General features: G+C 36.2%; 1 protein-coding gene across 3 annotated transcripts in view; it reads left to right on the top strand.

Moving 5' to 3' along the window:
• Window positions 1–10,064: 10,064 nt before the first annotated feature.
• gcgra (glucagon receptor a) overlaps window positions 10,065–27,307 on the top strand; it is a 75,752-nt gene continuing 58,509 nt past the window's right edge. For 2 of the 3 annotated variants that reach the window (XM_048170033.1, XM_048170113.1), the window contains exon 1: window positions 10,065–10,334. The gene's annotated coding sequence lies outside the window, so the exon portion shown is untranslated. The remainder of the gene's footprint in view (window positions 10,335–27,307) is intronic. The other variant, XM_048169947.1, reaches the window with a different exon arrangement.

Genomic DNA, 27,307 nt, shown 5'->3' with positions numbered 1-27,307 from the left:
GATAATTTACATTTTCATTACATTTTCAACAATTTGCAATCTAATATAGTTATTTACAAATGAATTTCTAAATTATAAAATTGCTAAACAGTAAATGATCTACCGCTACACCAATGTGGCACAGAACGGGTGAATTATGATAAACGTTTTAAGAGGATTCAGACTGATTATAGCTGCATATGACATTGAATCAGTCTCATATTGATGAACATAAAGTCATCTATGGCTGTTTGCACTGACAGTGATTTACATTGACAAATCCACATTACATCATATATTTTCAATGAGAGTTTGTGATTTCTTTCAATGAGCATAAAAAATAATGAATATAAAAAATACACAGCACACACAGATAATGGGTCAAATGGCCCATTTGCTTTGATGCTGCTGCACGCTCATCTCCTCGATGGAGACAAATGAAAGTTTTCTCTGTGTCCCCCAACCACCTCCGCCCAAAAGAGATGTGCCAAAAAACCACTGATCTAAATAAATGAAATCATCCATCTAAAAACAGTGCTTAATGCTTTCTTGTACTGACTAATGTTGCTTTATGAATATCAACACAGCGAATCTCTTTAGTTGAACTAATTGTTCCCTTTAGATTGTATGACAGGTTGCGTTGAGGCTCGCAGAGAACGCGGAAAACTGAGAGGCAGAGAAATCACTTACAATTGCAGTGCTGTGAAAACATGATAATTAGAGCAAAAAGCCCTGATGCCCTCTTCTAGCCAAGCCATCCAGAACACTCAATGTTTATCTATCATATTTAGAAACCATGTTGATGCTCATTTGCACCAGCCATGCCCATTTACGAATGCACATTCTTATTCTGACATGACCTCAGTTCAAGGATTCCTGATGGTTTGGCTATTGGTTACAAAAAAAAAAAAAGCTTCAGTGTTTAGGTTTATTTAATTTAGTAGCTGTGGTTTTTATGTTTTTTTTATTATTATTATTATTATTATTATTATTATTATTATGTGAGTGCTATATAATGTATGTAATGTATATCCAAAAAAAAATAAAAATAAAAATATAAATAACAAAACTTATAAATATAAAAAACTCTCAAATATTCATATGTGCTCACTGTTCAAGACTGTTAATTGTTCTAAAATCTTTTGAGTTTGGTGTGTTTTTAATACAAATGTTAATTCCACAATAAAAAATACTGTTGTTTTCATTGCAGTTTGCATCCTTTATATGCTTGAATTAATGTGTTAAAATAAAAGCCTAAATTTGATCTGTTCATCAAAGCGATCATGTCTCTTCAGAAAATTTGGATTCAAACTCATCATTCATATGGATTAGTTTTACGATCTCTTCATGAACTTCTTGAAGCATCAAAGAGGTAGTTGCGTGGACTGTCAATGGAGGAACAGTAAATCTTTCAGATTTCATTCAAATATATTAACTTATGGTTGAAGATGAACAAAAGTCTTACAGGTTTGGAACGACATGAGAGTGAGTAAATTATTTATTTATTTTTTTGGGGTAAACTAACCCTTTAATTAATAGCATGAATAAACATAAAGGCCTTGTTTAAAAGTCCTGGTTTTCGTTTAGTGTGCAAGTTGAACTCAGTTGTTGGGTTGCTCATCTGCCAACATTTTAAATGAAGACACATTCTTTGGCCAGGATTCAGAGTGAAGAATAATTATTTCCAGAAAACGTGCCGTGAGACAAATGCATTTGTAAATGGCCTGTTACAATCTGGTAAAGTTTGTTTATTAAATGTATTATTTGGCCTTTGATACAAATTTATCTTCATTTCATCCTATTCTGCCAAGACTCTTTTTTTATGAACTTTCAACTGGCATTGATAAAACTACTCTGGGTTCCTTAAGGTATTAAAAACTGATGTCTGGCCAACACTTGGCTTTTGTACTTCTCTCTTTATTGGCATTCTCAAGGCATCAAGACGAGAATGCTTGAATGCTTGCAGAGGAACAAATGTTGCCTTCCAGTCATATTTTACAGCCTCAAAGGTGCTTTAAATGACTCCCCACTCATGTAATCCCCATTACCAGATAGAAATCACTGAAATGTGTTTCCTAAGAACTCAAACCTGGACAGAAACAGAAATTCTCTGTCTGTCAGGTTGACAAGGTGAGGGGTTTTGAAGAGAGAGTTTGTTAGCAAAACGTCTGAAAGCGCATGTTAGACTTCATTTTGTAACTCTTTGTAACTCAAACCTGGACAGAAACAGAAATTCTCTGTCTGTCAAGTTGGCACACGTCATTGCAATGAGGGGTTTTGAAGAGAGCAAAACGTTTGAAAGCACATGCTAGACTTCATTTTGTAACTCTTTGGCCCACTGCTCAATAATTTGTGTAGTTTCTAAACAAAGTAACATTTTAGTAACATATACAGCAACATATGTGCAAGTGGATGGCATTTACACTGGCTCTGAACAGTAGCTCCCCCTGGCAGCTCCTTTCTGAATTGCAGTTTTGATGAAGGACATTTTATCCTGTTTTCTTTCTCACCACAGGAGATGAAATTCTCTGGGGAACTCTCTAATTCTGCTTTATAAATATATCTCCACAGTCCATGAGTTTCAGCACTTAGTCACTTAACAGAATTCACTTATTTTTTCTTTCCTCCAAAGATCTCTTATCTGTTTATTTTACCATCTGTTTGGAAAATCTGAGCCGCTTACACTTCCATCACAGTGCCAAAACTAAAAAGATCATTGTGACCATTCAGCCTTTCCAATTGCAATTTCCATAGCATTTTGAGATTCTGAAGGGCCTGTTCATTTGAGGTTTCCAACAAACTCCACATGACACAGTAGCTCAGGAATAATGGGATGTCCTTAACGGCCACAAGTCGATTTTGGTTTCTTAGCTCTGGAGTCATTTAAGGACAATGTTCAGTAGAGTTTGGAAAACACATTTAGCATCTGTATGGATGAGACTGCAAGACTGCAATCAAAGAGTAAATGTATGTATGACAAATTCAATTTACTTGTTGCTGTGCTGATTTGAAACTGGCTTATCTTCAGTACTCTAATGCACTTTAAATTCCAGACGCTATTAATGCATTTGGCAGGATAACACTTTGATATGCAAACATTCTGGCATATGAAAGCAAAACAGAAATTTACTTGCATTGCAAACCCCAGCTTTATTTATCAGGATAGCACTTTGACTACAATTCGTAGTGTGTACAACAAAGGTCACAAGGGCGATGTTAATGTCTTCAGTGCCAATGCCTCTGAAAATTACATTTATATAATTTACCTGGCTGCTATTGTAACACGCTTTCCATAGAAATGAGAGAGCCTTTTCAAAGAACATTGTAGATTAATCAGTCTATTCCGGCGAATGACTCAAAAGCCCAAAGCAATTTGATACACTGATCTTTGGAAGACTATGGAAGAAGCATTTATCCAATTCAAAAAGCTCTTCTTTCAGAACTGAACATAATATCCTTAATGGTTCAGGCTTGATGATGGATTTTCACAGAAAACTGCAGCAGTTCTGGACCTTTAGCTCTGACTCTGGAAGTACTCAGCACCATTTATAAGGAATCTCGTACTTTAACACCCACTGTCAGTTCAGAGAACTCTGTAATCCTTTAAAAAACAGAAGACATTAATTTACTGACGCCTTGATCTGAAAGTGGTTTGCCAGTTGTAGTCGGTCAATGTCACGTTCAGTTTTATGGCTCCTGTAGCTCTTTATCAGGCCTGAGAGAAGTCACATTTTTTCACAGTTCACTGCCGGCTTTGGTGTGCATGGGAATCTGAACAGCTGGACCTGCCAGGAAATACACCTCAGGGAATAGTCAATTCCCATCCAACTACTGTACATGCTGGCTGAAGGTCAACGTTTATTCAAAATATTGGACAAGAAAGAAATATTATCAGCTTTAGTGAGTAGTACTAGATTAATTTGCCAGTATTCGTTTTTTTGTGTGGGGGATTTTACCTGCTTAGCTGATTAGCAGAAGTGCCCTGTTAAAAAATATCCTGTTAAATTTATGGTGAAAAATTGGCCAGAAATTCAGGTTTTAGGGGATGGCACATTGGTGCCTGAATATTTTACAACATACAACCTTATTCATATAACGGTTCACTGCAAAATCTGCTATAAATTTACCTTAAAATCTACTTATAATAACCGTAATAATAACACAAATGAATGAGTTCATTAGTTCATCGTAAGTGGCCTGTCCAAAAAACATGGTGATTACTTTTATGTAGACAGTGCACATACACACATAGACAAAACATCACGGTATCACACATGACACTAAAATAATGCAATAAAACTTAACTAAAAAACAGAAAATGCAACTGCTGATAACAAAAATAAGAAGAAATAAAAATATTTATTATATAAAATCATATGTGATTGTCACGCAGGGACTAGGAATGCCTTTTTTACTGTTATATGGTAATTACATTCACATTTTAGATTAGGGTCCAATTCTAACTATTAACTAATTATTAACTATGACTTTTGCCTCAGTAAACTCTTAATTACTGCTTATTAATAGTAAGGTAGTTGTTAAGTTTAGGTATTGGGTAGGATTAAGGGGTGCACAATATGGTCATGCATAATAAGACATTAATATCTGCTTTATAAGTACTAATAAACAGCCAATATCCTAGTAATATGCATGCTAATAAGCAACTAGTTTATAGTGAGAACTGGACCCTAAACTAAATGTATTATGGTGACAGTATTTTACAGTGAAATTACATTTAATGCAATGATAAACCATTTGCGGTTTTCACTGTATATGGTCAGGTAACTGTCATGATTTTGCTGAGTTAGATGCGTTCCTGGGTCAACATGTTTAGAACAACAGTCCTGTCTGAAAATTTAGTCCTAACCATAACCCTACGCATAACTTATCCCTAAAATCAGAGGGAAATGACAGGTGATGTTGAAGCACCTAACCCTGGTTGTAAACCTAAACTTGAATGTAAACTTGTTCCTCGAATCTGATTGGTTGATTGGAATGTTGTCCCGGGATCAACAAAGATGTTGATCCAGGAACATGTTGCACTTGGTGAAAACACGTTCAGCCAGTTAACCAATAAACAGGTTTCTACTGTAACAAAGACATTTTTTATAGTGTGCCTAGTGCAAGTTTAATGACTAAATTTTTTTGTTTGTTTGTTTGTTTGTTTTTTTGCTTGCAATCATTATATTTACTAGCTCTCGTGCTGTTTTTTAGGGTAGGTACCTTTTTAAAAACTTGGCTATAATTGACTACAAAAACAAAAATTCTGAACTTCTCATTAAACACACTTTGAACTTTTGTGAGCCCTAGTGCTGGACATGAAAACAAATTCTGCTAGAGAAAAACAAACATTTGTGTTACTGGACTTTTGACTAAGAACTTTGTAGTTGCTTAAATGTTGACAACGTCTCCATGTAACAAATAGCTCCACCCCAATATATAAGGGCATATATTATAGATTTTAGTAACACTTCAGTATAGGGAACACATATTCACTATTAACTATGACTTTTCCCACAATAAACTCCTAATTTACTGCTTATTAATAGTTAGTAAGGTAGTTGTTAAGTTTAGGTTTTGGGTAGGATTGAGAATGTAGAATAAAGTCATGGAGAAATAAGGCATTAAAGGTGCCATAGAACGTGTTTTCACAAGATGTAATATAAGTCTAAGGTGTCCCCTGAATGTGTCTGTGATTTTTTAGCTCAAAATACCCCATAGATTTTTTTTAATTCATTTTTTTAACTGCCTATTTTGGGGCATCATTAAATATGCGCCGATTCAGGCTGCGGCCCCTTTAAATTCTCGTGCTCCCCGCCCCCGGAGCTCGCGCTTGTCTTTAACAGCATAAACAAAGTTCACACAGCTAATATAACCCTCAAAATGGATCTTTACAAAGTGTTTGTCATGCAGAATGTCTAATCGCGTAAGTATGGTATTTATTTGGATGTTTACATTTGATTCTGAACGAGTTTGATAGTGCTCCGTGGCTAAAGCTAACATTACACACTGTTGGAGAGATTTATATTTAGACCCTAAAATAAAGTGTTACCTAGATTTTAAACTAATTTTTTGTTGTAATTTAATTTGTTTTGCAATTACATTAAAAATCATTCTTGCTCTTTAAAGTTTGATCTAAAAACTGTTTTTATTCTTATAGGGTGAAACAGTGAAAGAATAAACAGTGGCCTGTGTTGTTCACTCAGAATAGTTTGACTCACCAAAGCTTATCTTCAAAATGAGGCAATGAACTTTGTATTGGGACAGAGTTCGCCGTAAACAGGGCCATGTAGGACCTGGGGAGGAATACTATGTCTTTTGAAGTTTTGCAATGTTGTTTTTTATCCTTCAGTGCATGTGTGTCACTTTGTTTTAAGAAGCGGTGGGGACAGACCAGGCAATGTCACAGCAATGCAAAAGCTTAGCTCATGAATATTAATTAGGTTAGGTTGTATACCATCATGCAAACTTTTCATTGTGATGCAATATGCTCCTCAAATATGCCACAATGTAACAAATTTTGATAAATAGTCATGTGATGCTTTTGTTTTGTTATTGGTCTGAAGGTCAGGCTTTAGGTAGATAATTTGTTCATTTCCAATTCAAAACTGGAATGCAACAAACAAACAAATAACAGTAATTGCAATGACATCCTGAATTACTGTTTTTCCACATTAAATATGTTTAAAGATGGAGTTTTTGATGTCAGCATTCTTTTTGACCATCAATTCAATGTGTTTAATTTTATAACATCATACTTACATCTGTCTCAGTATTTTGTGGGTCAGTGGATAAATGCTTGGATCAGATGAGCAATAGAAAAATGAATGTGAGTGTCTGGGAACTTTGCCGCTTTAGAAAATCCGATGCTTATGACAACGACAGTGAACACTCAGAAAAGCAATACAAGTTTCCAGAAGATTTCCCATTGTAAAAAAAAAAAAAAAAGAAAAGAAATGAAGACTGAATTATAAACAGCTCATAAACAGAAGGCTTTTATAAGGTGCCACCGTATGTTTCAGCATCATATTTGGCCACATGAAAAATACATTTTGAGTACTTCAATTTTTAAATCCACAGTCTACCCCAAAACCCAGACCCTGATGAATCCAAGTGAAAAAATCATTGTTTGAATTGAATCACTCGAACTGAGGCACAGCCTCTCCTCTCAAATTAACATGCTTGCTTGGTAATTATTAATACTTCCCTAGTAGGCTAGTCACTCATCATGGGGTCAATAACCCATGACATCGGTATTTATTCTGCTTGGTATTTCAGTGGCACACACTAACAGATGCATCCGTGGGCCTGATGACTCCCACACAGCGGCAATTACTGCAGTGTCACCGTAAGCAGGGGATCACGATTCTACACGTGAATGGCTTGAGGCTGAAGGACAGTGTTCAGGTTGAGTGGAGTCAGGCGAGCTTTATAAGGGCTGTTAGTCAGGGCAGTGGGGTTAAAGGAAGAAATGTTGGAGGGAAGTGTGCAGTCGAACATTCTTCAGTAATCCTTTAAAAGGACGGTGTACCCAGAAACAAATATTCTATTTATTCACCCTCCTGTGATTCCCAACCTGTACGCTGTTATTTTTTCCATAGAACACAAAAGGAGAATTGCTGAAGAATCTTCATGAAGCTCTTTTCCATTACACTGCATATTGTCTATTGCTGAATTCAGAACTGTGTACTAGTATACTACTTGTAATAGTATGGTATATGCAGTTCAGCATATGTCAGTAGTGTCAACAAATAAAATTGTTTCCTGAACCCTCATCAGTCTGCTATTGGTTAAACAAAAAGATAGTCCCACCCACAATTCATGTCATTGGTTGAGAAACTGGTGCTACTTCAAAAATCATTATTCCATAGGCGTAATGGTTTTTATACTGTACAAACCGTATTTTCTATCCCCCCACACTACCCCTACCCCTAAACCTACCCATCACAGAAAACTGTGCACATTTTTACTTTCTCCAAAAAACTAATTCTGTATGCTTTATAAGCCTTTTGAAAAGTGGGGACATGGGGTGATGCCCTCATAAGTCACCCTCTCCTTGTAATACCTGTCGTACCTATACAAATTTGTGTCCTGATATGTCACAAACACCCCCCCCCCCCCCCACACACACACACACACACACTTGTTTTTATATCTTTACGTTGATTTTCCATAGACATAGCCTAATGGTTTTTATACTGTACAAACTGTATATTCTATCCCCCAACCCTACACCTAAACCTAAAACCTTTGCAATTTTTACATTTTCAGACATTACTAGGTATGAGTTATAAGCTGTTTTCCTCATGCAGCCAACCAAATGGCCCCATAATGTCAAAATTGTTATGTCAAAACTCATACACACTGCCAAATGTTTGGGGTCAGTACAATGTTTTATTTATTTATTTATTATTTATTTATTTATTTTTTTGTTGCTTTTGAATGCAATGTCTTCTGCTCAACAAGGCTGCATTTATTTGATCAAAAACAGTAAAAAAAAAACAAAACAAAAAACATAATATTGTGTAATATTATTACAATTTAAAATAACTGTTTTCTATTTTAATTTATTTTAAAAATTTAATTTATTTCTGTGATCAAAGCTGTATTTTCAGCATCATTACTCCAGTCTTCAGAAATCATTATATGATGATTTCCCTCTTTCCCTCTCAAGAAACATTTCTTATTATCAATGTTGAAAACAGTTGTGCGGCGTCATATTTTTGTGGAAAAGGTAATACATGTTTTCAGGATTCTTTGATTAAATTTTTTGAAATAGGAATCTTCTGTGACATTATAAATTTATTTACTATATATATATATATATATATATATATATATATATATATATATATGATTATATTTGTGTGTGTGTATATATACTGTACTATATATATATATATATATATAGGGTTTGAATAATCTCTGAAGAAACAATGTTCAATGATGGTATATTAACATTTAATTGTGCGACTAAGCAAATGTTGCAATTACCCAGTGTGAGGCTTTCAGTGTATTGATGGACCTCCCAGCGATTCTTCACACAAAAAAATAAATCACACAGCAGAGGGGGGCAGATTTCCACAGACGAAACACAGAAATGGATCCCATTCACAGCGTGTTTTTTGCATGATGACTTTGTGATGGTTTCCATTTCCTAATCTTTAGGTTGATAAACACAATGTTTACATGCAGAGGACAGTATCGTGTCGTTACACTCTATATATGACAAGTGAGTAACAGCACTGCCTGGATTTTCTTTAGGCCCCTAAATGGAGAGTTTCTTTGTGTGTATTCAGTCTTACACTTTATCATATGTAAAACAGAGACCATTCAGTTTCATTAAAGCTTTAGGTGCCTAAGAAGTGTGTAGCATTGTTTAATATAGCTGTTGGATAAACCCACACTGACATTCAGATAACAGTCAACTATATCACATATAAACAAAGAGATGTCAGGCGGTCACATATATTTTATATGTTTTCATTTTATACAATATAATATTTATAGTAATAGTTACTGTTGGCCAAAACAATGGTTTGATATTTTTGTTACTTTTTACATTTATGCTGGTGATTTTTTTCTTCTTTTTTTTCTGTAGCCAGACTTTAAAATGTGTGCTTTTACATACATTACCTTAAATAAACCTAGCCTGAGAATTACTTACTAGAGTAAAAAGCGTTTTATCATTTCTAAGTTTTATTTACAATTTCTGAGGATTATTGGAGTATGAGTATTTTATAAGAAAATATTATTTCAGTTTTTCTACTTCAAAATTTCACATTTGTTACATGCCATTTCTTTAGGCTATAATTGTTTCTGAAAGTTACTAGCAATGTCCAAGTGAAAATTGTTCCTAATTGGTCCCCAGTGTGTAGTAAACATGTTACTTGGCAGAGGATACTAGTAATATAAATAAAAGTGTCACATTCAGTATCATATTTGCAGAAGTTGGACGTTATTTTCTACATTAAATTGTCTCACATTAGTCTCATTGTGTTGACTGCATAATTCGTGCCGTCCTTTAGTTTAATGTATAATTCAGTTAGCAGTGGTCGCCGGGCTGAGTGTTGACGTCAGGCTGATGATGCAGACGCGCGCTCCGCAGCTTCACTTTGAGCGCTTCATTCTGTCCGCGCGCTGGAACTCGCGTGTGTGTGTATGTGTGTCACCACAGACCAGTCACACCAAACCTGAAGAGCAGATTGATATTCTCTGAAGGACTCATCTTGCATCAGTCCATTCAGGATTGGATTACGTGTTTAATCCTGCACTGGGATTCAGTTTTGTTCCTCTGAAGATGCCCGCTTGTGGAACGCAGATTGGGGACTTTCGCGGAATTAAACGAGCTAAAGGTAAAACACACATTTATTCCTCAACTGTGACCTTTACGAGTAGTTTGCCCTGGATAGGTAAACTGCACAAAGTTGCTTCTTTTGCTTTGTGTTTCAGAGCAAAAGGGAAGTTCAGTTAAAGCGACATTTATTCTGAGGCTCCTAATATCAATATCATGCGCATATTTTGACCTATCAAACTGTGTGTGTGTGTGTGTGTGTGTGTGTGTGTGTGTGTGTGTGTGTGTGTGTGTGTGTGTGTGTGTGTGGAGAAAAATAAGTAACACCTAAAGTAAAATCTATCGGTTTATGTAGGTTACTCTTGCGAAAGACAACTCTTAAAAACAAGTTGTCTGATTGCTTAACCTCATTCTTATCAATGCTGGAGACTGTGATAGGACAAAACAGTACGTTATGTAAACATATACCCAGAGAAAACTATACAATGTTTACTGAATGATTAGGCTATGTATTTTGTATGCGTAGCATGTGAACACAAAGAGAAACTTTTACACGTCTATTTTGTATTCTGCATATGTTCACCAAATGAAAGTAATTAAATTTTAAAGTTGTTTAAGAAGATAGCCAATTTACTTTAGATAAAACAATATTATCTTCCACAGTTTGAACTGAATCCACGCGCACAGGACCAGTTGATGACATTTTATTTGTCCAAAATTAAGTTGGCCATTTAATTGTATTTTAATAACATGTTTGTTCATTGTAAAATTAGAGTAATAGTGTTTCCAGAGCCTTTTCTTTTTTCGCCGTTCATAGACTTTAGCAAATAATCACCAAAGACGCTAAGCGCGAGCTGTAATAACTGAGGAACCACTTGTAGTTTTTAAATGTAGCGATATATTTAAACTGGGTTTAAACTCGAATATGCTTGCTTTTTGTAACCTTTATTCTATCTCAGGATTAGGAAATCAGGTAACTTCAATGAGGGGGGTAATAATTTGGCAGGAATTCGGCATAGTACTGGAAACGGTAGGCTGTCAGTTTTCACAGTTGTGGTTGTGTTATGTTGGTATTTGTTCTATGTTCTTTTCTGTCATTAAGTGAAGCAGTATTCAACACAAACTGTCTAGAAGTGTTTATCTTTCATTTACATGTCTTTGATTGCAATGAATATTTCAACCTGGAAACGTATTGACATTCGTGCTTGAAATGCAAAAATGTTGTAACTTTTTCCTGTATATTGAGTAGATTCACTGTTTTGAACTTGAGCTCACCAAAACAGAACAACACATTCTATGTGTGATACCTGCACTTTGTCCTACCTGCATGACACAATGTTGCTAGTGTTTCTTGTTCAATGTGCGACCCCCTTTATAGTAACATTTCACCCAAAAATACATAGTTCAATCATGAAATTCTAGATTGCACAGGCTGATAGATACTTAAAGGGGCTCTATGTAAGATTTTTACTTTAATAAAGCATAAAAATACCCTGATATGTTTGCAGATATGTAGGAAACATGCTAAGTTCACCTATTTGTTCCTCAGAAACACAATGCTACAGCCAGATATTCTACTTTGAAATGTGCGTTCCGTGTCGGAATGTCTGTCTTTGTTTTGGTCTGTGCTAAACCGCATGTTGCCAGTTTATCCAATAGTATTTCGACATCACAGGTTGCCAGTTGGCGGAAAACACCGCATATTGCAGCCATGGAAACCAGCAAACAAACTGGGAACAACAGCATATTAAAACAGATAAATCAACTCATAAGTTTCAATGTTTAAGTCTCCTCAGCTTTCATTGTCAATTGCGCTCCCTCTTGTTGCTGGCAACCCGCGTATTTTAACGAGGGGGTGGGCCAAACAATATTTTGAATTTGGACTGCAGTACCTATTTTGAACACTCGGTGTCATTCCTACATAGAGCCCCTTTAACTGCTTGCAATCACATGATTCTCTATAGAGCACAGCTGATTGGTTCCTGCTGTATCAGTAGCCAATGAGCTCACTGCTCAACCTTCAAATACTTGGTCAGCATTTGCTGTAGCAGTTGCAGCGTGATTTCAGAAACCCTTCACCTTCCCCAGCTCCACCTGTATAGATCTATTATACGGGTAATTCATGTATGCTATATTGTACAGCAGCAGCAGCAGCAGCGTGTCATGTATGTATTGGCAGTAGGTGTGTCGTGTATGTATTGGCAGTAGGAAGCCTCATACTTGCTCTGCAACACCAGCAGCAGTGTAGCAGATCTATTCCACTAAGACCAAACATTGTCATGCAGAACACAAAATATGACTGAAAAAAAAAAACACTTATGGCTCTTTCTCGAACTGAATGCACATGAAGAAAAGATGGAAGCATCCAGGTTGAGTTCTTCCTGGGCTGCATGCGCCAGCCAAGCAATTGCCATTGAGATGAATGAGAATGATAATGGATAGCTCTCTCCACTTCCTTGTTCAAAACCAGCCTATTTGAGCAGATAACCAGTCAAGCTGGCAACACTGGTTGCTTCTACGTCATATCTGGGCTCAACATCTGCTTTTTCCTGGTACCTAAAAAAAAAAAATAATAATCTGAATTAACTCTGAGGAGTGTACACGTTTACTATGTTTGCAATGCAAACATAAACCCATCCAGACTGTTTTAATGCTTGAGGAGACCTGAAGTGGCCATTAACCATTTGATGCACTTAGACTTTTACAGGTTTTTCTACCGGCTACAGCATCACACAGAAGCTGTTACAAGACAAGATAGCATTTCATAACAAGCAATTAAGTTCTAGAGAAAAGGTCTTTCAGTTCATAGGGTATAAACCTCAAGGCATGCTATACTTGAATAATCTTCAGTAATTTACATCTTATTTAAATATACATGCTGGGATAGTGAGCGTATGTGACAAAGATTCTGTGTTGTTTCACTCTCATTTTCTCTTCTCACTGAGAAGACCTCAACAGTCCTCGTCTCTCATGAATTTTGCTTATTATATAGACCTTCAGGACAAGTTATATCTCACATATGCATTACTTGTTGTTGCTGAACATGAAGGCTGAATCTCCATAATGATGACGACATTTGTAACTGGGGACCTTTTCGGTTGTTCTTTATATGGAAACCTCAAGAGACAGCAGCCATACATTTCTTCAAATGCCCTGATGGCGCCATCCTTTTCATTGGCATAGTAGTCATTTTTAATTTCTCGCCTTTGCCTAATTGAGTGAACAAATGTTTTGCACATTGATAAGAATGAACAAATGTTGTTTTACATTTTTGGCACTTTTTTAGAAAAAAAGATTCTATCTACAAAGAGTATGGAATGCAAAAACTTTGAATCTGCTCAGAATGCAGACTAACATGTGATGTGATGCGATGGAATCAGTGCATCCGAATTCTACAGACAGCAGCAGGAGACAAAACACAATTGTTGTGCACGTAATTGGTTGGTGCTGCACTGTTCATTTTGGTTGTGATCTTCATCCTACTAGGGAATGTTCGGCTTTTGGTGTTTCCCTTGAACCATTACGATGAAGTGCAATCAAATTATTTATGCTTGTAGGTTGCTTTGCATTAATGTACTAAACCCCAGATGTCATTCATGTCTAATAACCCCCCTGGCCAAAATAAATAAATTATGAATTTCAGTAATGTAGAAAGTGTAAGCTTGTTCAATCAATGAAATGCTTATTCAGAGCTCACACTATAAATTGATTTGCTTGTGCTTTATTCAGCTTTTTTTTCAGAGTTTTAAGTAAGAAATTAAGAGTAAGTGCATTGACATGAGAGAATAAATAATTTATTAATTTAGCCTGTTCATTTATTATAGGTTTTGTTCACAAAACCTGAGTCTGAAGGTATGGATGTAAATTGTGGAAACCACATACTTGTGGGACCTATGAGAATAGTTCATGTTTTAATCAATATCGGTACCTCTATTCCTGGAATAGAGATGCTTTAAGCCAGACTCACACTGTAAGATTTTGGCCACAATTTGTCCGTCTGAGACAAATTTTGTGAATCCTAAAGATTCCTCAGATCCTATAGGTCAAAATCTGAAGTCTAGTTTGACATGTTCACTGACAGCAGATTGATGACATTGCGATCAAAATGTCAGTGTCAGAAGATTTGACAAACAGTCCTGCAGTGTGGCTTCTCTTATGACAACCATCAAATCAAAAACCAATGAGAGTGCCGAACCTGATAATGCATTTAGTGAGAAAACAACAAACACACACATTGTCTTTGTTTTTTTCCAGTTTTCTTTTCAAGTGAAGCCATGCTCATAATTAATGCTAGAGATTTGTTTTTGATTTGTTTTAGCCAACATTTCTATTCTGCATGTAAATACAGCTCACATCTCTGAAAGTGTCATAAATTCCTGATGTAAAACTCTGGACGAGTCTTCTTGTGCGTCCATTTCTAATACATCGTGTCTGCTGTAAGTACATTCTGACATTAATGACAAGTGTGACATGGCTTACAACAGGGATAGTACAGTCTGACAAACAACAGTCGTAAAGGACTATTATAAATCATACAGTGTGCACCCGGCTTTAGGCTGATATATCACACTGTGTGGTGGGAAGCATCACATTGAACCTGTGATGTTTATTGTTGTTTTTCACCTTTCTGAAGGCAGTTTTCTCATTGCTACCAGTCTATGCCTAATAGGATATTTTTAGTTCTCCCATTTAAGGCAGCAAAGAGTATATTTTAAAAATATATTTTCCTCTGTGAATCATAGGACCAAATCAGGTAACACAGCAAAGGGGAAGATAGACGGGAAGATTTTATCCTCTGTGCCATGCATTCTGTCCAGACACTGCTCATTTTCCTATTACAGTGTGTCAGACAGACAGAGGGGAGTATTTGAGGCAAAGAAAAATGTCATAGTGGAGTTCACTTCAGATTGCACCCAGTTGCGAGTTCGGATGACTGTACACAATAACCGTATCTGTTTGTTCAGACAGTGTAGTCCAACATGATCTCATGAGTATTCATGTATGTTTACATAAAGTGTGTTTCTACCACACATACATTTACGTTTTCATACACACTGAAACATACAATACTGACGTATTGACAGCATTTTTTCATTTGACAGACGGTTTTATCCAAAGCTTTTTATCCAGAACTAAAATGTAAATTATGTATGTATTAACAAATAGGTGTGCGAATCCTTATTTATCAATATAAAAATTGTGGCATTAATACTTTCATTCTAATGTATTCATTTGTCATATACGTTTTATATATTTTCATATTCTTTATAAAATTATTATGTTTGGGTTAGGGCTGCACAACGATTAATCGCGATTAATCGTTTGCAAAATAAAAGTCTGTGTTTACGTAATATATGTGTGTGTTCTGTGTATAATAATTATGTATATATAAATACATGCACATACATGTATAAATTTAAGAAATATATTCATGTATAAATAAATATACATATTTATATATATTTTATATTACATATAAATATAAATATTTTATATATAAATATTTTTTTTTCTTAAATATATACATGTATGTGCATGTATTTAAATATACATAATTATTATACACAGAACACACACATGTATTACGTAACACAGACTTTTGTTTTGCAAACGATTAATCGCAATTAATCATTGTGCAGCCCTAGTTTGGGTTTGGGGGTAGGGTTGAGGGATCTACAATTTATCTATAAAACGGTAAAAGGGTCTTTAAAGCCACCTTTCCACTGCACACGACAAACGACATTGGACCGTCGTGTGCAGTGGAAAGGCAGCTTGAGTCCGAAACTCGCATCCGAAATTTTCGCATAATAATAATAAATACGATCTCACGTTGTATCAATCATGTTTACAAACTGCCTCCGAAACTTTTGCCCATCATAAAAAAAATTTGGATCAGGTTAGTTTTTCTGCGTTTTTCGCATCCGTGGCATGCATTTTGAGAGATGTTTTGACAATTCAGAGCCACCATACAAGTGAATGCCAAAATCCTGAATGCCATGTGACAAGTTGATCCATGTCTTCTACAGCACAAAGCAGTAGCATTGTATGACAAACAAAGTGCGGAATACAAAGAGACGGAATATAAAGACAGATTGTGCCAGTATCGCTAGCAAAGCGTCAAACTGAGCCACTGACCTCCTGAAGTAAACTTTGAAACGCTCGGGATAATCACGCTCCTTAATGAGGTGGAACTCTTCTTCCTCTCTACGCAAACTCGGGATTGGATGGACCCAATATTATCCTTCTTTTTCTCTTTTTAAGAAGTTCTCGTTTTGCGAATATTTTCATAATGGATTCATTAATATCAAAGACTATAGAATAACACAAGACGTGTCACTCGTATTGTTTTGAATGGGAAAAAGTGTAACGCAATATGGCAGAATAAGTCCCGCCTTCTAAATAAGAACCAATCGCCGACTGGTAAAGTCATCGCGTCACTGCAGCGGCCGTTAGAAGCACTGGTTTCTATAGAAACAGTCAGACTCGCATTTAGAGATGCGCATTTAGGTTTGCGCATGCGCATTAGCTTGATCCAGCCTGAAAAATAGTTTTTTTGTCATGATTCGTTTCAAAGATGGCCGCTGAGTAAAATGACTTGTCTTAAAGGGACTTTGTTAATATGCATCAGACTCAGTGTGCAAGGTGTCTCTGCGTGACAAATTTTTAGTATCACGAATACGTAAAAAGACATACGAAAATTTCAGTGTGCAACGGCCTTCAAGGTTAACCCAATTATACAAATCCTTATGATTTTTTTTACGTTTCTTTAGCTGTAAATATGAAATAATGTTTACATTTAAATGTTGTCAATACATTCATATTGTAAGCATCTATCCAAATGTACAAAAATGTATTTTTTGCAGCTGAAAATGCTAAGTATTAATACCTGTGGATTAACAATGAGACCAGGTTGTGTAGTCAGTATCTGCTTTATATAGCAGATTTACATTTTACACTTGCCATAGTTCTGATTATCATGAGTTCATCATGAGCTCTTGAAACCAAAAGGAATAAGTAAAATGCAAAAAAAAAAAAAAAAAAGCCATATTAATAGTTTCTGTTTGTCTGAGCAAAGCCTAAAAGAGAAGAGACTGCACCAAATTTAGACATGACTCAGTACTTAATTTAGTCTCAGATTTTCTACCCAGGCTTATTGGAAAAACAATCAGATTCAAGCTTGCCAGATAGAAAAGGGGTTTGTCATTTTGCATGAAGTATGTTTGTGGCATTGAGACAAACGTTACTACTAGGGTGGACCCCATTGCTGTTAAAACAGTTTGATCACTCAATTGGAATTGGGTGTAACACGGTGTTGCGTGAGGTTGTTAGCACCACTTGTCCTATGGGATCTACAGCATAGAGGTTACACAGGGGTCCACAAGTTCACCTAGAGTTTCATTACAAGTTCAGTGATCACACGTGCTGCAGCACACATAACCCGAGATAATTACAACCTCTTGTATCCCAGTGTTCATGTGTGCTGTATGTGCACTTACAGGTGTTCAACAAGTACAAACAGTGCCTGAGAGCTGTAGGAAACAATAATCCTTCGCTTACTGAATTAGCATTGACTTCTCTGTTTTTAACCAGCTCAAATTTTATTGCCAATCATTCCTGCTTTCCTTTCTTGTGGTGTGTTAAACGGATCAGCTCTGAGTTTATTAAATCTGTCCAAGTACATGAAACACTGTGCAAAAAGCTGGATGCTGGTCAGCGCTCATTTAATAAAACGTTCTCAAACACACATGCTCTTTATCTCCCTGTGAAATCACATTACCGCTGTCATTTGTCCTGTGGAGGAACAGACACTCATGACGTTAACGCAATCTGCCTCTGTCATCTGTAGCTTAATCGGTCTTACCAGGCGTGATGCGACAAGTGTCCAGCAACAAGTGATTCATCCATCCAAACTGAAGCGAGTATGCAGTGTGATGACACTATCACAGCTGAACAGAACTTGTTTGATGTTCAATATACAGTTATGTGGAGATGGATTTTAGATCTAATAATAATAATAATAATACGGTAACACTTTAGAATACTGATCCTTCATTCCTGATCCTAAAGTGTTACCAATAATACTATGCAGTTGTATGTTGTTTTATATTCTGCCTCTATTGACTTGGTAAATTAAAGGATTAGTTCACTTTCAAATGAAAATTAGCCCAAGATTTCTCACCCTCAAGCCATCCTAGGTGTATATGACTTTCTTCTTTCTGATGAACATAATCTGAGATATATTAACAATTTAGAACCTAAAGCTAAAATAGCCCGTTTTCACATATTATGTTTTTTTATTATAAAATTTTCTAACAATGTGCCATCTTCAAGTGCAAGGTGTAATTTTTTTCAGAAAACAACTGGCTTTCAATAAATTACAGTTATTGACCATTAATGTATATGGTGAGTTTGTAAATAGAATTTAAATTGCCGAAAAAAAAAAAAATCTGATTTTTATTTAGAAAAAAAAAAGAAGAGAAAAATGATGATCGAAAGAATTTAACACTTCAAACTTGAAAATTCAACTATATTACATATATTCAAGTCTTTTTGTGACATTTGGTTGCACAGTTTTCATTCAGGAGAATTTTTTTTCATACACGCATACATATACTACATATGCACGCATCGGCATGCATACATTTACCGCACGGACACATTATACAGATGCATACACCAAATGCGAAATGCACGTCTCATTTAGCCTCCTCCCAAGTCTTATGTTTGTTTCTTTTATTATTTATGCGATCCAAAACTTCCTAAACTCCATATCTCTCCGTTCAAATCCTCCTTCCACCCGCTCTCCCTGAAAACGGCTGCCATTTGCTGGTGGAAAGCACCGTAATAACCCTTATAAAAGCCCTTGTTGTCTACTGTCTGTAGCAATTTGAATTATTACGATGGCGCAAACGGTTCAAGAGTTACGGTAACATGAATACAGCTTGGTTGGATGTGTCGCCAACGACACATCCGGTTTTAAAGGGTTAATACATATCCTGACACATCCAAGCTTTATAATGGAATTGAACGGGATCAATGAGTATGAGCTGAAGAACGTGTCTCCATCCACATCCATCTATCATAAAAGTGTTCTCCACATGGCTCCGGAGGGTTAATAAAGACCTTCTGAAGCAAATGCGTTTGTGTAAAAAAAAATATACATATTTAACAAGTTATGAAGTAAAAAATCTAGCTTCCACCACACCGCCTTCTGTATTGAAATTACGAAGAATACGAAGAAAGTAATCTGGCGTCGCGTCAGTTACACTTTTTCCGTAAGTTGAATAGGGAAGGCGTAGGATGTAGTGTAAGCTTTGTGAACTGCTAGAGTTTTACACTTTCTTCATACATTGAATACAGAAGACGTTCTGACGGAAGCTAGATATTTGACTTCATAACTAGCTTAAATATGGATTTTTTTTTACACACAAATGCATTGTTTCGCTTCAGAAGGCCTTTATTTTGCCCCCAGAGCCATGTGGAGTTCACGTTTATGATGGATGGATGTGGATGGATAAATTTTTTTTTTTTAGCTCATACTAATTGGTCCCGTTCACTGCCATCATAAAGCTCGGATGCGTCAGGATATTTATTAATATATCTTCGATTGTGTTCATCAGAAAGAAGAAAGTCATATACACCTAGGATGGCTTGAGGGTGAGTAAAGCTTGGGCTAATTTTCATTTGAAAGTGAACTAATCCTTTAAGGATTTTTTTCCAGGATTCCATGTGGCAAATGCATGTATGGAAAATCTAAACATTTAAGTAAAAAAATCACTGTGTCTTTAAGTTTTGTAACAGTTTCACATAGAGATGGAGGCTCATTATGTATGTGATGGTGCGAGTTTGAAGTGCCACTATTATGCTTTTACAGATATTATCTTTAATGTAGTGTGTAATATAGATATGAATGGAAAATGTCTGCAAAGTTTCAAAGATCAAAGTGCAGGATAAATTTAATTATTTCATCCAAAAGTAATAACTGATTCTGAACTGCCTGAAATGAGTCATCAATAATTCCAGTCTTATTTTCTGCTCGAACCTACGTAGGTAGGAACCTGTGTGGTAACACATTTGCATAATGCCAGCCTGTGGTCTTCATTGGCTGCCCACAAACAACGTCTGCTTTGTCCCTCAAACACTGTAGTTGTAGCTGAGGCCTGGAAGACTTCGGTTTGTGTTGACAACATTTCGAGAAGATGCTGTTTTCTGCACTGTGAAAGCAAATTCACTCTGATGCACTTCCAAGGAATGAGGACTCAAATGAGGCTTGAATTGATACAGTAAAACTGTTGGCATCAATACTGTTTATATCAATGTGTTGTACTGAGGAAGATCCAGAGCTGAAATTCAGATATCGGGTGATGGGGGTTTTGTTTCCATTGGTCCACTTGGCCGTCTGACCAATAAGAGCAGAGTTGACCAATCATGGCAGACTTGGTCATCTGTTTTTTTGACCTTGGATGCACATAAAACTATTGTAGGAGACCTTCAAAACAAAATTAGGAAACTTTAAAATAGCATAATAGGGGCACTTTAAGGAAAACAGCTGAAAGCCCATTATCATACAACAAAATTTATTTTTTAATTAAAAAAATATCCAAATTTATACAGTAAAGAGCAAAGTTACTCACAATTGCTTTCATCAGAGCTTGAAGTGTTGGCTGACAAGGTTTGAGTCTTACCTGGGTCACGTCCTGATCTCTCACTTCAATTTCCTATAAATAAGATAAAAATCTCCAAGAAAAAAAAAGTTAATTTATTTTAAAAGATATATATATATATATATATATATATATATATATATATATATAGAGAGAGAGAGAGAGAGAGAGAGAGAGAGAGAGAGAGAGTTTAGCTAAGCTAACAACACTATAATAAATATAAAAATACCTAGCTCCAGTGGCTGATCCTTACAGTATAGGCTAAATTATCATTAATGATCATTTGCATGTTTCAGTAGATTATCTGCCTCTCTTGCTCGCTGCAGCCTCCCGTCTCTATGAAAACTGACTATGTATTAATTGCATCTAGAAGGTAAATTAACCATGTTGTGGAAATTGTCCACTCCCAAACTACAACATGTATTAACTAGAAGTGACAGCGGCAGCATGCTGTACATTTCAGTGAAATCACTAAACAACGTGCAAACAAATTTGGTCCTCATTTTTGATCCACTGACATACCACTGCAATTTTGACTTAAATAAAATAAAAGATATATGAAGATGGAATAGACATCTAATTAATGTTGGACTATAAAGTCATCACATGACATTAAAAACATTAAAAAATAAGATATTACCTCTGGCTTCTCACTGAGAACTTCTCAACATAATTGTTTCTGTTACAAACCCGATTCCAAAAAAGTTGGGACACTGTACAAATTGTGAATAAAAACAGAATGCAATGATGTGGAAGTTTCAAATTTCTATATTTTATTCAGAATACAACATAGATGACATATCAAATGTTTAAACTGAGAAAATGTATCATTTTAAGGGAACAATAAGTTGATTTTAAATTTCATGGCATCAACACATCTCAAAAGTTGGGACAAGGCCATGTTTACCACTGTGTGGCATCCCCTCTTCTTTTTATAACAGTCTGCAAACGTCTGGGGACTGAGGAGAAAAGTTGCTCAAGTTTAGGAATAGGAATGTTGTCCCATTCTTGTCTAATGCAGGCTTCTAGATGCTCAACTGTCTTAGGTCTTCTTTGTCGCATCTTCCTCTTTATGATGCGCCAAATGTTTTCTATGGGTGAAAGATCTGGACTGCAGGCTGGCCATTTCAGTACCCGGATCCTTCTTCTACGCAGCCATGATGTTGTAATTGATGCAGTATGTGGTCTGGCATTGTCATGTTGGAAAATGCAAGGTCTTCCCTGAAAGAGACGACGTCTGGATGGGAGCATATGTTGTTCTAGAACTTGGATATACCTTTCAGCATTGATGGTGCCTTTCCAGATGTGTAAGCTGCCCATGCCACACGCACTCATGCAACCCCATACCATCAGAGATGCAGGCTTCTGAACTGAGCGCTGATAACAACTTGGGTTGTCCTTGTCCTCTTTAGTCCGGATGACATGGTCCCAACACGTCCCAGTTTTCCATAAAGAACTTCAAGTTTTGATTCGTCTGACCACAGAACAGTTTTCCACTTTGCCACAGTCCATTTTAAATGAGCCTTGGCTCAGAGAAAACGCCTGCACTTCTGGATCATGTTTAGATATGGCTTCTTTTTTGACCTATAGAGTTTTAGCCGGCAACGGCGAATGGCACGGTGGATTGTGTTCACCGACAATGTTTTCTGGAAGTATTCCTGAGCCCATGTTGTGATTTCCATTACAGTAGCATTCCTGTATGTGATGCAGTGCCGTCTAAGGGCCCGAAGATCACAGGCATCCAGTATGGTTTTCCGGCCTTGACCCTTACGCACAGAGATTGTTCCAGATTCTCTGAATCTTTGGATGATATTATGCACTGTAGGTGATGATAACTTCAATCTCTTTGCAATTTTTCTCTGAGAAACTCCTTTCTGATATTGCTTCACTATTTTTCGCCACAGCATTGGGGGAATTGGTGATCCTCTGCCCATCTTGACTTCTGAGAGACACTGCCACTCTGAGAGGCTCTTTTTATACCCAATCATGTTGCCAATTGACTTAATAAGTTGCAAATTGGTCCTCCAGCTGTTCCTTATATGTACATTTAACTTTTCCGGCCTCTTATTGCTACCTGTCCCAACTTTTTTTGAAATTTGTAGCTCTCATGAAATCCAAAATGAGCCAATATTTGGCATGACATGCCTCACTTTCAACATTTGATATGTTATCTATATTCTATTGTGAATAAAATATAAGTTTATGAGATTTGTAAATTATTGCATTCCTTTTTTATTCACAATTTGTACAGTGTCCCAACTTTTTTGGAATCGGGTTTGTATGAATCTAAACCTGTTTAAGCATCCCTTTCATGCTAATGCAAATGGGCATGATGAGACAAATCCGCTGGACACAATAACTTATGACACAGTCTTACAGCGTCACATATTTTAGGCTCTACAGGAGTACATTGACAGCAGTTACTCTCTCATCTGTCCTCAGGACACATAACATCTGTCATCATTGCTGCTAACATTTAAGATTGTTGTTGCATCAATAAACTCATGCCTTATGTTGTACAACCAAGGCGAACTTCTGTAACCAGAGATTGAAACTTTCCAGTCCTTACTACAAAACAAACTCTGTCAGTGTATCAGTTTTATCACCAGCAATATCACATTCACAGTCATTAAGTTGTGTTGAATATCAGTATGACAGTGACTCGGCTGCAGATAATCACAACCATGATGACATCCAGAACAGCATCACCGTTGCAAGTGTGATATTACTTTTGTACAGAAGTTTTATCAACTCTGGCATTTTGCGAGTTTTGTGATCTGCTGAATGAATGTGTCAGCGGTACAAAGTAATCACTCTTTGGCTTGCACACTCACGCACCAATGTCTGCCATTCAGCAAATCAGTGTAAACATCACATAACCTAACTAATATTCATGACCCCAGCTTCTCCTGGCATGGTTTGTGCATGAAGAACCGGTTTCGAAGAAAGTCAATTCACCATGCCTCCGTAAACAGGAAAATCCAGAAATCTCAAAAACTGCTAAAAAAAAAACAAAAAAAAAAACATATGTAAATAAAATATCAACTTAGCAATAAAATCTGACATGAACTGACCCATAAATGTTTCCATATCAGAAAAAGCAGTACCAAACTAGTTCAAACGACAATGTGTTGCATTCAAAGTACTCTCTGTTGGCATACAGTGTGAGCTACAGAGTAAAAAATTGTTAATGGCTGAATATCTTATCTGGATTCAGTCCACATAAATCATTTAAAGGGATAGTTCACCCAAAAATTAAAATTCTGCCATCCTTTACTTATGCTCAAGTAGTTCCAAACCTGGAATATATTTATAAAAATGTCAGCAACCAAAAAGATCTCACCCCCATTTACTACCATAGTAGGAAAAATAAATACTATGATAGTCAATGGGGGAGAGATCTGTTTGGTTACTGACATTCTTCCAAATATCTTCCTTTGTGTTCAACAGAACAAATAAATTCATACAGGTTTGGAACAACATGGGGGTGAATAAATGATGACAGAATTTTCATTTTTGGGTGAACTAATCCCTGTAAAATATGGCATGTTGTAGTTAGGGATGAAGAAATTTAGCACTGATATACCTAAAGTGAAACCAATGCTTCTTGAGGCGGTCAGTTTTGACGATTATTGTTGCTACTGAAGATGGAGACGAAGATTGTTGAATTTGATTGAGTTCCTCACAAAATGCAATCATATGATTACAGCACAAGAATAAAATGGATTACTTTTATGATCAATTTATGCATCTATGGTGTATTTTATGGTCATTTTTGTCATGGTTAAATAATTTCATACAATTTATTAATTTTAAGATGTTAAAGTAGTCTTGTTAAATTATGTAATCCTTTCTGTAGCCACACAGAATAGAATGAAATGTTATCATTTCAAATAAAGTGAATGAGGCAACTTTATCAAACTAATTGATCATAAATACAAAAGAATCAACCAACAATTCTGTAAATTAAATATTCATAAACTAAATAAGGATTTGTTCATCTGTAAAGTTATTTATATAACCCTGACAGCAACATAGTGTCGCCCCAGTTTCTGGCCCACATCTGGTCCGTGTGTAATCCACATGTACCAAATGTGGGCCGGATCTGGGCTACACTATGTTGCTGTCTGGGAAATGATTTACATTTAAGATGCAGTCATTAAAGGATTCGTTCACTTCAGAATTAAGATTTCCTGATGATTTACTCACCCTCATGTCATCCAAGATGTTTATGTCTTTCTTTCTTCAGTCAAAAAGAAATTAAGGTTTTTGAGGAAAACATTCCAGGATTTTTTTCCATATAGTGGACTTCACTGAGGTACAACAGGTTGAAGGTCCAAAATGCAGCTTCAAAGAGCTCCACACAATCCCAGACGAGGGATAAGGGTCTTATCTAGTGAAACGATCTGCCATTTTCTAAAGAAATAAAAATTATATACTTTTAACCACAAATGCTTGTCTTGCATTGCTCTGCGATTTTACATAATCGCGTTGGAAAGGTCACACGTGACGTAGGCGGAAGTACCAAGCAAGTGTTTACAAAGGTGTTAAAGGGCAAGTGTTGTTCAATTATAATCATATCTTGCCTTTAGGGAGTGACTGAACCATATGACACAGCTGATGATTTGGTCTGAGACAGACTTTAAGACTCAATGATTCCAAACATGTATGCTTTTATTTTTAGGTCACCTTTTATGTTAGGTGTCTTTAACTGTGTGCTTATTGTGTTGATGTTGTATTGCAAAACACTTGTGCTGCTATTGAGGTGAGATACTGGTAAGGATAGGACTGGTTTGGTGGCATGTGTAGGTTAAGTCAATGGTGCAATTATAGATGTAATTACAGAAATCAGTTACAGCTGTAATTACATGGAGGTATTTTTTTTAAATATAAGGACATTGTAAAATCATGGATGTATACAGTAAGTGCATTGTATGTACTTAATATAAATTGGGAGCATTCTTTCTGTGGAACACAAGATGTTTTGATGAACCTTCATGCAGCTCTTTACATAAAACAATAGTTCATAGTAAACGCAGGCTATCAAGCTCCAAAAAGAACAAAAACAACCATTATAGTATTGTGAAATTATTCCATATGACCCATATGATAGGCTGAGATTTAAGTCATTATTTAATTTTGGGTAAACTATTACTTTGAGCATCCTTTGAGTTCATCCTGCCAATTTATTATCATTATTTTTTAAATAAAATGCTTAAAACTGAATTAACTGAACATGTTGGAGCCATGGTATTGTAGTGAGTGCATGTACTCTGCACTATGGCACTTTTCCAAAATGCCAAAATACTTGATAAATTGTATGCCTTTTTTTTTTTTTTTTTCATAATTGAACCTATTATTCATGAACAGCTTGATGAATAACAGTCATCCCATCTTTGGCTGCAATTAATTACATGTGCGTTTAATTGTGTGAGAACCTGTCAATGCACCGGAGCTCTTGCACAGACTGAAGTGTTTCTGTCAGCGCGCGTGGCATTTATTCAGTTAAATTGGACTTCCATGAGTGGCACTCAGCAAGAGGCTGAAAAACATCATGGTGACTTGCGTCATCGGAGTGGGCTCCTGATGTCCGTGATGTGTTTAGCATGTTCTGTGTTATTGTGTAAACAAACAGGAAGAGCTGACCTTGATCTAAGCCCTACATGCTGATGGCTGATCTACTGGACTCAAACACACACTTTATGTAAAGAGTGTGCCCTCTGCTATACTAGTTCACATTAAGAGTTTCAAAGAGTTCCACACCTACACCAAACGTGTTTGAAATGTGACACGAAAGAAGCACAAGACCCTCTATTCATTCTCATTGTCAAATAAGTAATTGTCTTTGAGGTGATCCTTCTGAAGTCTGTACAGAGATCTATTTAAACTGGACGCGTCAAAGCAAATATTACTTTACTCTTCTATTTGTCCTGTTGTCGACAGACTCAAGTGCGTGATGTCAGAAACTGAATGAGCATCTGTATACAGTATCTAGTGTAGACAGCGTCAGTGATTATAATGGGTTCTATTTGCCTTTGACCAGTGATGGGAATAACGGCATTATAAATAAACAGCATGACTTTTTTTAGAAAAGAGTAATCAAACAAATTACTTTTTCCCCCCTTACAACACCATTACCATTACTGACAAAAAAAACTGCTGTGTTACTATAATTGAGCTCACTGAAGCGGTTTTCATCTGAGTAGGCTCTCTCTCAGCCATAGGATCTGCAAAGTTTTTTTCTCTGGTGTGTGCGTTGGACAGTATTTGCTCATTTAAGCCATTAGTTGGCTAATCACATTTATATTAATTTGATTTCTTAAATACTGGAGAGATTAAACCATAATAATGAGCATTTACATAGGCTATA

The sequence above is a fragment of the Megalobrama amblycephala genome, linkage group LG1 (assembly GCF_018812025.1).
Source record: "Megalobrama amblycephala isolate DHTTF-2021 linkage group LG1, ASM1881202v1, whole genome shotgun sequence".
Lineage (NCBI taxonomy): Eukaryota > Metazoa > Chordata > Actinopteri > Cypriniformes > Xenocyprididae > Megalobrama > Megalobrama amblycephala.
Note: the sequence above shows the minus strand (reverse complement) of the source record. Positions and strands in the feature narration are given on the sequence as shown.